The sequence below is a fragment of the Ammospiza nelsoni genome, chromosome 6 (genome assembly GCF_027579445.1).
Source record: "Ammospiza nelsoni isolate bAmmNel1 chromosome 6, bAmmNel1.pri, whole genome shotgun sequence".
NCBI lineage: Eukaryota > Metazoa > Chordata > Aves > Passeriformes > Passerellidae > Ammospiza > Ammospiza nelsoni.
Window position 1 is genome coordinate 46868659 of NC_080638.1, and position 12541 is coordinate 46881199.

Here is a 12541-nt window from a genome sequence, read left to right on the forward strand (position 1 = left end):
TTTCTATAAAGAGGATATTAAAGAAGTCATCATCTCAGCCCAGAAGGGAAGAATCCCATTGTCTCCAACATGACTGTCATGTTTCTATCTATTTCAATTGAGAAGTCACATAAAATATGCAGCTATTAAAAATTACATGTACATGCTGACTTTTAACTATAGCATTATTAACTAATTCAATAAATTGATTCAGCTAAGTGTAAAAATGAAAGTGTTTCCTTGGGTATGGCAACAGTGAAGGGAAGCACTTGTGGCAAGGTATATTACTTATTTCCGTTTCTCATCATCTTGTCTCACCTCGTTAATGTTTTTTTCATGCAGCAGCTTTCTTTCCAAAATCAGTATGAGGGTATAAAAGGCATAAACTAGCTCTTGTCAGATTGTGAAGAAAGATTCTTGGGGAGTTTGGTGAGCTCTGAGCTCTGCTCTATTTCATCAAATGAGTAGCACCTGTCATACTAGTAATGGCAAGTTCAAATTTTAAATAGAAAGTAATATTTAATCAGTGTGATTCATTTTTCCATAGCAGTGTCATTACTAAACATTTCATTTGGTTAGGTTGCTTTTATGGAGCATCACAAGCATTAATATATTGTTTGAAAACATTTTATTGCAAGTGAAACTATGATCTCTAACATTACCAAGAACTGCCTTCTTCAATCAAGTTGTGGCATTCCTGTACTTATCACCATTTCAGGAGATGATGTGGTACAGTGCCTTCTGCTGGCAATGTGCTTGTCACCTCGCTGTCACTGACTGCAAACTGTGGGCATCTGGGGAGCTCTGTCAGTCAATCCAGAGCACACTCAGGCACTGCAGCAGTCATACCTGAACACATTATGTGGTTTCTCACCCTGGCATTCTGTTCTGAAAGTGAAATTCTGCCCTTGGCTATTGCAGTGCAGCTGCTGAGCCCGTGCTGGCGCTGGGATGAGCAGCACTGTGAGCACTCCTGCCTCCTCAGCAGAGTTATTTTGGTATCTGCTGGGGATTGCTACAAGTGCACATTGCAGGCTGTTCCTGCTGGCAAGAAATTAGCCCCAGTGCTCCGTCCCAGTGTAAACCAGTGTGTGAGACGTGAGCCACACCCAGACCCATCTGCTCGGCTCCATCTCTTCCCATCTGCCACCCTGCTCTATGCTTTCTATAGGACATGGCCCCAGAATTGTGAATCATCCTCTCTAGGCTCTCAATTTCCTACCGTAACAGATGGGCACGACATATATTCCATAATATCCATTCTGGATATAGCTCCCTTTGTTACACGAATGAGAAAGGAGCCAACTGGCTGGCATTTCTACATTACTGACCTTTCAGGTAAAAAGGGCTGAAGCCCAAGTCTGTGTTAGTAACCCCAGAGAAGGCACATCTGTGAAATGATGCATTACTCCTTGGTTTGACTGGAAATCAATGCATGAGGTAGAGTCCAAATCTTTATTAGTACCACTAACTATGGCAGAGTAATTCCTAGAAATAATCAGTGCTGCCTTATGAGTGGCACTAAGAATAAATAAATGTAATGTTCAACACTTATGACATTTTGTCAATACATCAGTAAAGAGAAATAAATATTTATCAGGAGTGAACCACAGATGAGTCCACAATAGGAGAGAAGCATCTCTCTGCTGGTTGCTTTGTATGAGAAAATGCTATGTGCATGCCAATTTTTAAGAGATGTGAACTGCTTTCTGCTGCACAGTCTAAATTTCACAAATGAAGATCCAGGCACTAGAAAAATGTATTGCATGTCTCAAGGATTCAAGATATTTGATCACTCAAGAAGTAAGCTGAGGAGTAATTTGATCACTTTCTTAAATGTTTAGATCTTGAAAAGGTGTGTGTGACAGGAGGAGCTTATCTGCCTGGCTACCCAGAAAGGATCACAGGTCCAAGTGCTTAGAAATGCAGTTTGACATATGGAAAAGGCCATTTCTGCACAACAGTGGTATTTAAACATTGTTCAGCTCCAAGGCAGCAGCCTGTCACTTGGAGTCTCTAAAATGAGGCAAGATGATTTCAAAAAACTTATAATTCATTTTTTTCCCCACAAATATTCTGCATTTAAAAATGCGGGCTAGATGAGCAGGATGTGATGACCCATGAGTGACTGAATCCTTGCCATTTATCCTGAATGCAAGCAGATATTTTCTACAGTGGCTGAAGGAGCTGCAACAGCCAGCAGAGGAGTGTGTTTTACCTACTCTGTGCAACACAAGGGGGGACAGACTGTGTCTTGAAGTTTCATTCCTGCTGCTCCCTCAATATCATTACATCTACAGCCACTAGTGCTGAAATCAGTAACAGTACCGAGGACAGGGACAGAAATACACAAAAGCATGAGGCTAAGTGTGTGCAGTGTGTGATTTAAAACAGTATTCATGACAGGAAATAGTTGGAGAAACATTATTTTAAGAGCTGTAGGATCTTTTTTTTTTTATTTTGGTAACACATTATAGGCTAGCATAAAGAATTGCTGAGGCGTTTCAGAATCAAAGAGCACAAAGGGATCCTCAGGCCTCTCACTATAGAAATCTCTGTTTCCATTTCTCCAGCAACAGTGGCAGGGACTGGTTCCCATTGGGCTATCAGGTTTTTCTTAGAATTATTGTTTCCACTGGATGTGAGGGCAGGAGGATGTGTGGTGTGGAGGTATTCAGGTAGGTCACCAGAATACAGCAAATGGTCTCCAGTTCTGTTGAGGATAAACATTTCTTCAACTGCTTTGTAGATCTCTTCATTGTTGTTGGGATTTTTCATCGGCACCTCAAAACTTCCAAAGGAAACAGTTACTGTAAAACTGTAATTGGGAGTGCATATGACACTCTAGTGGTGAAAGTGACAAAGCCAGGCTGTATTTTATATAAGCACATGATTTTTGAAGGCAGTTGTCCATCTAAATTCAAAGGATGGAGGACATTGCTAAATGAGTATCTTCCTTGACTTATATGTACTGATGGCATCTCCATAAGAGTCTACTGTCCCTTGCTTCCAGGCAACAAAGCCAACTTGCTCTTAATATTGAAAACCAGGAATAAAATGCGCTTTTTTGCAATGGCTGTGGTAAAACTTAATTAATTTATTTTTCTTAATAAGTGACAGAATTCATTATCATAATTTAACAGGTTTTATCTAAACATTTTATTTTCTTTTCAGTAATCTTTTATTTGCACTCAATTCTACAGTGGCTAATTAAGATTTACAAGCAAATCCAAAAATTAGACAAATTCAGCAGAACTAACTGATAAAACAACCATAATGCACATTATTATAATGCAGCTTTCTACTTGTGAATATCCCTTAGAATGTGTAATTCCAGGCTATTAAAAAAATGCTTTGCCTGCATTTATTCAAGATTCATACTAATGGCTCTAAGCATGGTATCATCACTAATAACAATAATAATTAGATTCACAAATCATTAAAGGAGTTTTTTCTGCAGGATTTCATGCTGTTCTTCCACCTTTAAAGATCTATTTTTCTCCTACATTGCTGAAGGAAGGGCTCTGAACCCCCCTGTGATTTGCTGTGGATGGCCCCTAGCACACAAAGCAAACCCAGCACACAACTTGTGGCTGAGGCATCAGAGGAAATCTGCCCTGTGCTAGGAAGCAGCTGGCAAGGGACCTCCTTTGCTGTGAGATTGCTCTTGGTGCCACCTTATTTAAAAATATTTCAACACCATCTAGAAAAGGGGCATATGCTGGCAAAAAAATATCTATCCTTACATTAATAGCACTTTCTCCTCATAATCCATCTAATAGGACAAAGAAAGAAGCAGCTGATTACTATGACTGATATACTAAAGGGAATAAAACCTGTCTTTGCCACTATTCCCATTGCATGCCATTGCCATTCTGTAAGTGCACTGCACTTTTGCAAGAGATAATTATCTTCCACTTGTTTCTAGGGAATAACTTTCAAAGTTTCTCTGGAAACAGCACTACCATGATCGATTCATTTATTGAATAACCATGAGACACCTAATATTTCAATTTAAAAATTCCTCCCTCAACCTGCATTTCTCCATTCTTCTTGAAAAATGCCATGAAATACCTTTTGATAGAAATTATGTACTTTCATGCTTTCATCCATCCAACATTTGCTTCAAGATCACCATCAGTTAAACTATGTCAGACATCAAAGAAATAGAAGAGCCAGTTTCTGACTTGCTGTAATGAGATGCAAATCCAGATCCTGTTTATTCATGATCTGAATTTTTCTTGAATAGGGTAAGGTTTAGTGCTGGCTTTTTGCAGGATTAATTTGCAGATATCCCACTAAAGGAAAAGTGGGTAAAGATAGGAAGGAGTAGGTTTAAAGTTGTGTTTTGGAGTCCAGAAAAATTTTAGCGCAAAAGTGTGCGTTCAAAGAGAGCTGATGGTAAAGGCACCCTGATGGCATGTGTGAAATTCAGCTGTGGTTTGAAGACAAATCTCATAGCAATGAACATTGCAAGACACTGTTATGAGTTTTAAAAGGAACTTCAGTCTAAAAAAAATCATTACTACTTCTGTGTACATACATTGACAAATATGAGCCAAGTTCAGCCCTTTTTTGTGTTATAGACTTCAACATGAACAGATCAAAATCCTCTATGAAAAACAATCAAACTCTCACCACACAAAAGTTATGTGCCACTGGCAGGCATGTGAGACTCATGGGGATGGCGCTGTGCAGGGCCAGGAGTTGCACTCAGTGATCCTTGTGCTCAGCTTATCCCATGACTCGGTGAGTCTGGGACATACTGAGAGTTCAGAACTGGAAAGACTGAGCACCAGAGTCCTTTCGGGTCCCTCATTCATGATCCATATTCAGAAATTTGATCCATGGCTCTGACAGACAGACAGACAGACAGGCAGACAGACTTGCCCTAATGCGCTTCATCAATGGCAGAGGACGGAGACCACCCCCTCCCTCCCCAGGCCCAGTTGTGCTGTATCCTCTGCAGCTGCACAGCTCTCTCCCCAGAGCTTCATAAAAGCAAGGAATTGGTGACATGGTTATGGGTCTGTTGCAAAGTTTGTGTAAAATCTGTAAACAAAATCAAAGCTGGCTATTCTGAGAAATGAATAATTGCCAGATTGAATTGGGAAACAGATTGTTATAATTAATTCACTTGGATGACACTTCAATCTCTATAAGCATGTCACAAAGACTCTTCATTCAGGAACACAGATGTGATTGTGTCTTTCAATTCTTTATCTATTCCACCATAACTGAGCATGAATAATGTGCACTAAAAGCCAGTGTCACCCAAATTAATGCCATTAAGAAGGAACAAACATCTATCTGTTAGTTGAACTGTTGCTGAATCTGCAGGCTTATGTGATTCTTGTCATTAAACATACCATCAGCATTGTATAATGATATGTAAATGAATAAGAATTGTTCTGAATGAAGATGAAATGGTTTGAGAAATAGGAGGCAAAAAACATTTGTGCTACATATCAAAATATACATCTAGAAAGTTCTTCTGTCTCTGGTGGGGGTTGTCAGTCTGATCTTTTTGCATTTCACTTCAGGTGAATCTGCTAATGGCCATCCATGTGTCCCTCTCCTAATTCCCTTTTATTTTTCTGCTTAGGCAAGTAATTCCCATCTGTAATTTAACAAAATAGATATACTTAACTTATGTATTATTAGATAATAATGCCTTCTTAAATGAACAAGACTAGCTTAAATACAATAGACTTGGCCAAAACAAATCTTTACGGTTTTATGTAAACAGAAGAAAATAATAGAAGCTAGCAAGACTCCCTGTTCTGCCTGTCCTCCTTGCCTGAAATATGTATTTAAAGGCTCCAAAATGCTCCACAGAATGAATTCATCATTTCCACTTTGAAGAAGGAGAAACTTAGGACACACTGTTCACTTCATGTGAAGTTCATATGGTCAATTATAGCTTTCAATCATTTTGTTCAAGCATCATAAGGTTTAATGTCCAACTCTGAGCCCTGTACACAGCCCCAGGGTTCACATTGCCTTTTAATCCACAGTGAATCTTGTACATATGCCCTTTTGTGTTCACACATAAATGTATATTTATACTTCATTTTCTTTCCCTGCCTTGTGTGCATACAGATAACACTTAGGCAGAAAGCTAAAATTTCAACATGAGAAACATTTTTGATTTTTAATTACATATTGAAATGCAAACTTACAGTAAAGTGACTATATAACCTAGACAACAAAAATAGCTATGGAAAATACTTCCAAACCCACTTAAGCTATTACTACTTATCCTCCTCATCAATATGTGTTGATTATTAATTTTAAAGCAGACACAGTGCAGAGCCAAGACAGCCTCTTTACGCTAATGGCTCAGAAGACACTGTTAGTATGCTTATAGCTCTTTTCTGAAAATCAAATTATTTCAGTTTTAAACAGCATTCAAGTAAATTACTGGAGGTGCCCTTTGCCACTTAGTGCACAGCCAATTACCAAATGCCATTAGTTTCAAACACAATGAAATGTTTTGGTACCACAAGGTTAAAGAGAAAACCTATTTGGAATGAATGAAAGGGCATAAAATGTCACACACAGAAACAGAAAGACAGATTGAAGAGCTACAGCAGGAGTCAGAGGTCCGAAGCACAGATGAGCTGGTTTCCCCAGCATGATTGCTGGATGTGAATGAAATGGGATATTCACCTGAGATTCAGGAGGCTCTGCACAGTAAGGGATATTGAAGCAGATGCTAAATTCTTTGTGCAGCCTCCTGTGAGGAAGATAAAAGGATTTTGCTTTTATGTGACATTGTGTTAAAACCATGCAAAAGAAAAACTTTTAGTTGAAAGAGCTGTGCTGTGTCAGGTTAATCTTTGTGTATTTCAGTCATACCCTTTAAATACCTTTGAATATTGTTTGATTTGTTGCTTTGTCTTGGTTTTTTTTTTTGTTTTGTTTTTGGGGATTTTTTTTGTGAAACATCTATGACAGGTTTACAAATTTACAGATTTATATTCTGTAATGTCAGTACAACAATCTGTAGGTAAGAATTACCTTTGAGGAGAAGTTTGTCTGCTGTTGTTTCACATTCCCCTTTCATGAAAGGCATTTTGCAATCTAAACTGAAATAAGTTCAGATCAAAAGCAGTTAAAAAATCTGGAGTCCAGTTTCCATGAGAGAGACTGTCAGCTTGAAGAATTAATATAAGTTTGGAGCATATGCCACCTTCTCCAAAACGATATTATTACATATATAAGAAATCTTGGTGTTTGTGTAGGTACACACATTGCCCATCAAATCAAAGAAACTGCTGACATCAGAAGAGGCTTTCCAAATATGTTCTCCATGATCTGTCCACAATTGTAAGTAATCACTATCAAAATAAAGTAGCAACCATGTAGGCAGAAATTAACCATCTAAATTAATAAAAATACGTCATCCAGGATGTTTAGTTTCTCTCTACCCACAAATTGGCTCTCTAGAACAGCTGTAGTTTTTTTCTTTTGTTATTGATGTCATTTTAGCTGTACTAGTGCCTATTCCCTAGCACTGTCTCCATTTGTCATTTCATTTTCCTCCAGCTATTGATTTGTGCTTCCCCTTGTGGCTAATAGTATCTCATTTCAATTATTTCACTTCCTAAGTCCAGTTCCTACAATTACTTGAGAAATGTCTGTTTTCTTTATTGCCCTGGGGAGGTTTGTTTTTTACCACAGCACTCCCCATACCATGGCATCTCAGAAAAGTTTGTGCCTGCCATCTAAAATTGTCTTTGCAGTATATTTCACCATTCACATTCTCTTTTTGGTTTGTATTCTGCCTTTCAAACTCATTAAACCTCTTTAAAGACTCTACTTTCAAAACAAGCTTTCTGTGGTACATGAAAAGTGTGAAAACCTTACCAGATCAATTAAAAAGGTACTGGAATAGTAGAAATGTAAGACTAAAAGTGAACATGTGAGCTTCAAACACGTGACTGCACAATGGTAGGCACAGCCAGATCCATGGAGTATTGATTCCCCTTTACTCCCACAAGCCATAAAACATTTCCCCAAACCTCCCTAACAACCTTAAACCTTTAATAAAATACTCACAGGCACAAATAAAAATTTAAAAATGGAGATAGCAGGTGAAACCAAAGACATTGTTAATGCTCCAGGTTCTTTCACATAAGGTAATCTGTTTGATAAAAGAAATCCAAGGCTGCAATCCCATCCTACACAACCACAGAGAAAACCGTGAAGATATGAAGCATAGACTGGCCAGTTACTGCCATGAGATGGGGAAAACTTCCTAACAAGCTCCCATCATGAGAGGAATTTTTTAATCAGTTTCTTTTTCAGGTTCATATTATACTTCTAGTTGTGTGTGTGAAATTTACTAATTAAAAAACTTCATCAGTTTATGTAATGCATCATATAAAGTCTAACCCTGCAGGCAGCGTAAAGTCTACTGTATTATGTGGAGTCTAATTACCCTGCAGAATCCCTGTCATTGAAGGTTTATTTTGTTAACATACAGTTTAAAAAGAGTCTCCGTTGGAAAAGTTGGAAAAAACTTTAATCCCTTGGTATATATGTGGAAAACGTGACCCAGGCTAATTTACTTGACTGAAGGAGTATGTTCAAGCCATGCTGCACTGCTGCTTCCCTACAGGGCCAAGAGGACTGCCTGCATTTAGGGCTAGTCCAGCTTGCTGAGGTGATGGAGGTAAGCTGACTTTGATATTCCCATTTTCTCTCTGAATGACAGCTCTTCCATCTGCTAATGCAACTGGTCATGGGAGAATATTTCAGCACAGAGAAGCAGAGAGAAATGCAGACATGGCAACTGAGGGATCTGCACAGGAGGTGTTCAAAGAAGAATGATGTGAGGCCAGTGCAAGCTTTCTCTCCAGTACTGAACTTACCAAGTAAATCCTGCTTATAATACATCCTTTATCACAGCAGCTAAGAGCTTGTTTTTCAAATCTTGCACCCATGACAGTGGCCCTCATAGCTGAAGAAGAAAGGCAAGGAAGGTATCCAATGACATGAGTGGCTGAAGGAGTGGAAAAAGATTAATATAGGAAAGACCTGGGATGGGTGTCTGTCTCAAGCACACTAACATGTCTGCCACATGTGCCTTCTGAGAGCTGACTGACACTCTCTCAGTGGCCAGCCTGCCAAGCTATGAAGAAACTGAAATGAAAGTACTGCCTTGTTTAGAACTGTCAGATTATAGGTTAAAAGGGTTAAAATAGGAGTCAAAAGTTTCAAAAGTCTAATAATTTGTGTTCCTGCTTCCTTTCTGTGCCTTTGATAAATTTCCCCAAAAGGCATTTCCAGAAGTAGATATGTGTTTCTCTCTAGGTTTGATCAAGCTTTTGGAGGCATGGGGCAGCTAATAATCTGAAAGTGTTACTAAAGAGAAAGAAATTCAAAAACAAAATTATTAACATCATCCCTGCCTTACTGGAAGGAAGAAGAGAGAAAGCCAGTGCTTTCACTTAACTGTGCAGAAACTCTGCTCATGCACTGCAGCCAAAGGTGCTTGTGCAGAAGGCTGAGCTTTGTCCCCCTCAAACCAAGGGCAGTGCTGCTTGTTGGTAATGAGCTGCACTCAGGTAATTAACAGCAGACAGGCTCTAAGTGCTCGGGACCAGGTCCAGAATCAAGCACTAAGTGACAGCTGTCAGTGAGATGCAGAGCTGCTGCCAAGGGCTCCTGAGCTGCCAGTCATGCCATCTAACCCACGGCTCTGATTTCCAGCCGCTCCTCCTTCCAGAGTGATGTACATCGGGAATGCTCTCCTGGAATCAGGAAAACAGCAGGAAAGGCAATGCAAGAATAATGGCATGGGCAATCAGACCTGTCATTCAAAGGCTGCTCTGAAAAGAGACGGCAACCCTGAACTGCAGCATGTAAGGTGAAAAAGAACAAAACCTGCAACAATAGTAGTGGGAACAAAGTAAACCACAGATAAAGCACAGTTCTCTTTCTGCAAAACTACCTATTTCCTAAACTTGCTCTAATGTGAAAAAGATATTTTGAAACTTCAGTTACAAAAAAAAAGAAAAAAAGAGAAAAAGGAAAAAAAAAAGAAAAAGACAGCAGCAGGCTTTGCTTTTACCAAAGCCAGTTATTTTTCCAATTGGATTTTAGTTTGTTTCCAAGTGTCCTCTACAAAACAATCCAAAAGGACAGGGACAGCATCTGTAAGTGAAAAAAAGCTTTGAACCAAAAATCAAAATCAGAAGATATTACAGTTTCCTTACACATGCAGTGATCATTGAAAGGAAAAGGGATTTTGATCACAGGAAGACAGCTGATTTTGGTTTTACACAGAATTAATTTTTTTAAAGAATAAGAACCTTTCCTATTTGATAGATCATAAAGTTTTGTATATCCTATAATGCATTTTCTCTGTAACTACTCCAAACCTAAAATACATTGGAGACAGTGCAAAATCAGAAAAAAAGAGTTCAGTATAAATCTCTGAATCTTTCTTTTTATAATCCCTGTTGATATTGCTGGTTATTGCATACAATTTTAAAAACTTTGTGTAGTTTTTAATCAATTTCAGAGTTGTATTGTTCCCTCTATTTTTAAGGGGATAAGAGAAATCATTGTACATGGGGAAACATCACTTTAAGTGACCAGGAAAACAAATGAACCTAGATATCCTTCCATTAATCAATAGGAATATAATCTGTAATTGTTGCACAGAAATTCTAATTTCCTTGTTTCTTTTATATCCTTTATGAAGAGGGCAGCTGAACAGTTTGACAAGCCCTGAGCTTATTAATATTATTATATTAACTGATGCCCTTGGAAACTGAATTATCCAATGGCTGTGGTGTGGACAGCTGGAGCCATGAGGCCAAATTTTTATACAATATTATATAAACCTGCAGTGGGCTAAGTGCCACATCACCTCATATCCCTGTGCATTTATTCATACATTAATTATCAGAGCAAAATGGGAATAAAATATCTCATAAGGGTGTATTGAAACTTAATTCATAAAACAATTTGGGACCTGCAGTTGACAGCTAATACATTAAATGTGTAAATAGTTACTATTTTTGTAACCACTGCCAAGGACTGATTTCCCACTTTCTCTTGTATTACATCTGTATTTCAGTGGTTTGCTGATGGTCCTCAGCAGCTGCAGTCTCAATCTGGTTGCCAGGTTCTCATGTGTCCATGAGAGACACCCAAACACTGCACATTTTCCATTTTTCCATGGTCTTTTCTTGGTGCATCATATTGCTGCCATGGAGTTAGATGTTTAATGTTACTGTAGTACAGACTCAGCCTGTCCTGAGGTTCTTCCACACTTTCTCAGGAGGTGCCGCAACTGTCAGAATAATGCAACCAAGCTTATTCCATACAATATCCCAAAAACTATCTGTGCCTGATTTCTGGTCTGTTATGGCTCAAAATGCATTTGAACCAGTGAACTGGAAGACAAAGACTTGTTTTCTAGCCATTACTAGTCTTTTGATTAATCTGCCTCCTGACTTATCATAGAAAATAATTATTCATTGACACTATAATTTTTCTGATCCATAATCAAGGAAAAACAATCCTGACAGATGGTCTGGGACTGTCGAGGTACAGATAAACACCCCACACAAGATTGTGAAACTCCCTGTGCTGTAACCTTTAGTATTTTGAAAGGATTATTCGAAACTGTGTAATACTTCAATAAATAAGACAATGGGACTTGCCTACATGTTGCCTGCTGCCAAAAGAATATGTTAAATATTCTGAGGAGTTCAAGCATTCTGAAATTATTGAGCAATACTATACCTTTCTAGTATTCTTCAGAATAAAAAGGCTAAAGAATCATTTATTAACATACCAAAATCTCATCACAAAAAAAATAAATAGAGTTTGAACAAAGACTATCTGGCTTTTTAATGTTTATAATTTTGTTTTATACACGTGCTACCACATTTTAGGCATTTTATTTGCCTTTCTAAAGAGTAAACAGAAGACATCTCGTGAAGTTTAAATGCAGACTTTCTTACTCTAGGTCTGAGGCTGAAAGCCACTAAGAAAAATTGCTGAAGACCAGGATTCCATCAAAACAAAAAAATCTTTCCATGAGTTGTTGAAATTCCAGCCTATTTTTTCATTTCTTTACAAAGTGACATTTTTGCTTAATGTTCCTGGGTTTGGTTTGTGATTGATCTTTCATCAAAAAATTCTGATTTCCAGGAGTGCCCAGGCCTCCAAAGAGGTGCCAGATTCATCCTTCTTAGAAACAAGTGCGTATTTCAATGGGTTTTGTGTCACAGCTTTTGACATTTCTGCATAACCTAACCTTTGTGGTTAAGCTCTGACACTCTGAAGGCTGCACCCATATTTTATTGGAAAGGTAATTGACCCTGGATTAGGAAGGAAAGGTCTCCTGTTCCTCTGTGCCCCTTCCACCCCATGGCAGTGCTGGGTGCGTGATTGTGGGGCTGGGCAGGCTGGCAGCTGCCCCAGAGCCCAGCCCGTGCTGGCAGGCAGCACCATGCCCCATTTCACATCAGCAAAGCAGCCTTGGCACATCAGGAGTTTCAGCTTTCTCCTTGCCATTTTGCTGAAAATCTGTATC